Raw genomic sequence first — 5,027 nt, 5'->3', positions numbered from 1 at the left:
CCTCATGTTCTGTTTGTTTTGATTTCCTTGAACAGTTTTGCATCCATATCTCATTGTATTCTGGTTTAAAATATAAGAGACCTGGATTACTAAGGAAAGAAAACATTTTAATACCTAAATCTCTCTTTCTTGCATATTATTTCGCTCATTACAAGCTTGGTTCAAAAATGGACAAAACAGCTGTACTCGTGAGGTGAGAGTGACTGCCTTTGATGTTAGGACAGCATTTGACTGAGTGTGGTATCGAACCGTAGCTGTAGTCCATAGAAATCGGGCAGGTGTACTCTGCTGGTTGGAGTCATACCTGGCACGAAGGACGGTGGTTGTTGAAGGTCAATCATCTTGGATCCAGGATATCACTGCCGGAGTTTATCAGGGGAGTGTCCGAGGCCCAAACACCTTCAGCTGCTACATCAATAACCTTCCTTCCATCATAAGGTCAGAAGAGATGTTCAGTACCATTCGCACTCCTTAGATACTGAAGCAGTTCATGTCGAAATGCAGCAAGATCTGGACAATATCCAGGTTTGGGCTGACCAGTAAAGTTCATGCCACACAAGTGTCAGGCAATGATTATCTCCAACAAGAGATGATCTAACCATTGCCCCTTGACATTCAATGCAATTATTATCACAGAATTCCCCACAATAAACATCCTGAGGATTGCCATAGACCCAAAATTGAACTGGACCAGCCATATAAATACTGTGGATCAGAATCCTGTGGTGAGTAACTCGTCTCTGAACTTCCTAAAGCCTGTCCACCAGCAACACGACACAAGTCAGGAGTGTAATGGAATACTCCCCACTTGCCTGGATGGGTGGAGCTCCAACAACACTCAAGAAGCTCATCACCATCCAAGACAAAGCAGCCAGTTTGATTGGCACCCAATCCACAAACATTCAGTCCCCCCACCACCAACAAACAGTAGCAGCTGTGTGTACCATCTGCCAGATGCACTGCAGGAACTCACCAATGGTCCTGAGACCACACCTTCCAAACCTACAACAGCTACCATCTAGCCAGACATGGGCAGCAGACACATGGTTACATGGGAAATTTCCTGCAAAGGGATACAGATAAGTAAAGTGTGTGGGCAAAAATCTGGCAGATGGAGTATAACGTGAGAAAATGTGAACGTGTTTACTATTTAATAGTATTGCAGAATTTGGTGGTACAGAGGGATCTGGGTGTCCTGGTACATGAATCACAAAAAGTTAATATGCAACTGCAGCAAGTGATTAGAAAATCAATATTCACTGAAATGGATTGTTGTCATTTATTGCAAGGGGAATGGAATATAAAAGTAGGGAACATTTACTGCAGTTGTACAGGGTCTTTGTATATCCATCTGGAATACTGTGCACCGTTTTGGTCACACTGGCAGTGAAATTCATACTCCACACGACAGAGTGATGCTAGGTATGTAGGACATATAGCCCAAAGACTGGCGGATCGTATCAAACGGCATATCCTTTCCACTGTTCACAAAAGACAAGGTACAGACAGCAATCAACTAGCCCATATAGTGCCCAACATTACATATGATTCTGTGACTGAACAACATTTGCTAAATAATTCTCTGCCCTTAGAATGATGCTGATAATTTAAGATAATCAGGCTCGCAATATGTAGCACACTTGCATTTACTGGAAATGATGGATATTAATACACAAAACGCTGTTTGCAGACAGAACATGTATACACATTGCGTCTGTTTCAGCTAAATAAAATAAGTGACCACCATTTGTTGATTCATTCCCCAGGGTCAAACTGCTTGGTTTAAATTTCAAACAATGTGTGGCAGTTAACTCTGTCACCATCACCTGGTGCATTCTCCATGGCAATGACTATCAATTAGAGTCCACTTGCCAATCAGAATTTTCTTCTCATTCAATATAATTTTTTCCCCCTCTATATCGGTATTTTTGCGAAGAGTCCTCATGAGTGCAAGCCAAAAAAGCTTCAACATGTCTCTTTTCTCAGAAATACTCAAGTTCTGTACCCAAAATAACTTTTTGTGATTCGTGTCCCAGGTCAGTCAGATCCCTCTGAACTTGAATTTTGCAACCTCTCCATCTAAATAATATGCTACTTTTTCTATTCTTCCTGCCAAAATGGACAGGTTCACCTTTTCCCACATTTCCCTCTGCCACAATTTTGCCTACTCGCTTAACCTACCTGTATCCTCTTGCAGATTATCCTCTCAACTTACTTCCCTACCTATCTTTGGATAATCAGCAAATTTAGCAACTAGACATTTGGTCTCTTCATCCAAGTCATTTATATGAATAATAAATAGTTGAGGCCTGAGCAATGCTCCCTTTGGCATTCCATTTGTTACATCTTGCCAACTCAGAAATGACACATTTATGCCTACTCTTTCCTGTTAGCTAACCAATGTTCTATGTATGCCAACAATGTTCTATGTTTACTCCCTATAATCCTACACCATGAGCACTTTATTTTGTAACCTTTGATTTGGCACCTTGTCAAAAGCCTTCTGGAAATCTAAATATACCACATCCACAGGTTCCCTTTATCCACATCTTCTGTTTCTCAAAAAGCCTCTAATAAATTAGTCAAACATGATTTCCCTTTCACAAAATCATGTTGACTCTGCCTGATTGCATTGAGATTTTCCCCAAGACAAATGTTAAGCTAACTGGTTTATAGTTTCCTGATTTCTCTCTCCCCACTTGTTTGACTAGAAGAGTTACGTTCCCTATTTTCCAACCTGATTACAGCTGAATGCAGTCTATACACTGTATTTAGGTTCAGTAATAGCTGAATGCGGTCAGTACGGTGTATTTAGGTTCTGTAATAGTCAGCAGAATGCGTTCTGTATTTAAGTTTGTAATAGTCAGCTGAATGAGATTCTTTTTTGCTTCCAGTTAATTCTGTTCTGCTTCTCAGTTAATGTGTTATTTAAATAGAAAGGAAGTCCATATCTATCACACCTTTCTTGACTTGCATGATGTTGTGGTAATATAATCAGGGCCTAGTTTTAAGGCCGATTAAATTGGATATCCTAAATTAAAGAATTGGGCACTTTAAATTAAAACCACAGAGCACTCCAGCAAGAAATCTGCAGAATATCCAACTTGAATCCAAAAATACAGAACTCAGACAGGCTGTCGGGGCATGCCTGGAGCAGCCCCTGATAAACCCCATCAAGTGATAATCGCTCCTACTTAAGATATATTGGCCTATTGTCCACAATTCCTGATACCCCATCAAGTAATCATCGCTCCTCCTAGGGTGGGCTCAGGTGCCCTGTCAATGGGTCATCAACTAGACCATTGGACGTTGAGACACTGCCTCCTGAGTCTCTATTGTCCGAAAGCCAAGGGCAGATGGAAAAGGAGGTGCGTGGCGACGGAGGGGATTAAAAATAGGCATTCTGGACATCTAGGAAGCAAAGACTTGGTGTGTGAGGTGACCTTGACCAGATCAGAAGGAAGGAAGAAACAGCCAGCGAGAATCACCTTTACAAAGAGGAACTAGAGGGACTCCGGGATTGGATCTGCAGCATACCAAACCACATTTACAGGTAGTAGAGTCGAATCCTGGGTGTTTCTTATAGATATATAAAAAATAGTGGGTAATTTATGGGTTAACTATATTTAATAAAGTGTGTTGCATTATGTCTGTACTTTGTTCCCCTCAAAACATATAGACACCTGGGTAAACTTTGATTAAGGAGCTGGTAGAAGTATCTGAATTGGACAGATACAACATTTTGGCACCCAGGCAGCCCTTCGATAAGAAATGATACGTTGCTCTGAAGTCAAACCTTCAACCCAGTATTCTCTAACACTCCGTCTGAGCTTGAATTAAGAGGGCAAATGTCCCATGTAACAGCCAGTCTTAAGAGAGTAAAGGACTAATATAGATGTGACCAGCTGATTGGGCCATAAACCAGGGGCTGGATTCTCCGCACCCTGATGCCAAAATTGCGGCTGGTGCCGGTGTGGAGAATCCATTTCCCCGCATGGAATCAGGACCGGCTCCGGTTCCCTGATTCTCCGGCCCCTGAAAAGTGAGGACGCCATGCCGCGTATCCCCTACCTTTTGGCCATTGCTGGAGGCCCACCTGCTATTCTCTGCCCCCGACCGCATGGATCTAACATGGTCCTGCCGGTCGGATGACGAGCGCGGCGGCTGCGGACTCAGATCTGAGCAATCAGGGTGTTCGAACCCACCAGGGACCCAAGTGCTCTTTTTGAGAACATCGCCGAATACCGTATCCAAAACGGGCTAGACGAGGCAGAGGAGGTCAAGCTCATCCCCCTTTGCCTCAGTCCCGCAATCCACTCTGCCCTACCGAACCCCAAAAATGTAGCAGGGGGAATCCTGCCCCAAATGAAGGCGGCTGTTCTGACAGCCATAGGATACAATAGAGATGACCCAGTGAACGGCTTCAACAATTGTCAGCAAAAGCAAGGGGAACATCCAACGGCATTCGTAGATCAGCTTTAGAACCAGTTTATTGGGGGTTTAGGTCCACTAATCAGAGCCCAATTAGACCCACATCAACAATCCACATGGATCCGTACCCTGATGGCACATGCCACGCACACCAGTTGCAAAGTGTGCGAGAATTACAACCCTGAAGACGATACACACAATGAGGCCTCTCCGGAAAATTATTTGCACTTAGGAGCGGGACGTCAAACAGATGAACACCCTTAAATTAAAAATGAATTCCATCTGCTCCAACTCAAATCCCGGCCCGGTGTGGCAAAACGAGGGAGTGGTAGAATCAGGGGACCAGCAAGCCCCAACCCCCTGCGCCCATATACCCCTGCTGATCGCCGATACAGGGAACCACAAACCCAAACAGGACATATGCCCAACCCCCGACAATTCCGCTAGAATTGATTAGAAAACTTGGTATGTCATATAGATACAATAAAGGTAGGAGGAGGCCTTTTGGCCCTTCGAGCCTGCTCTGCCATTCATCACAATCATGGTTGATCATCCAACTCAATAGCCTAATCCTGCTTTCTCCCGATAGCCTTTGA

This window comes from Scyliorhinus torazame, chromosome 1 (assembly GCF_047496885.1).
Source record: "Scyliorhinus torazame isolate Kashiwa2021f chromosome 1, sScyTor2.1, whole genome shotgun sequence".
NCBI classification, from domain to species: Eukaryota; Metazoa; Chordata; class Chondrichthyes; order Carcharhiniformes; family Scyliorhinidae; genus Scyliorhinus; species Scyliorhinus torazame.
Note: the sequence above shows the minus strand (reverse complement) of the source record.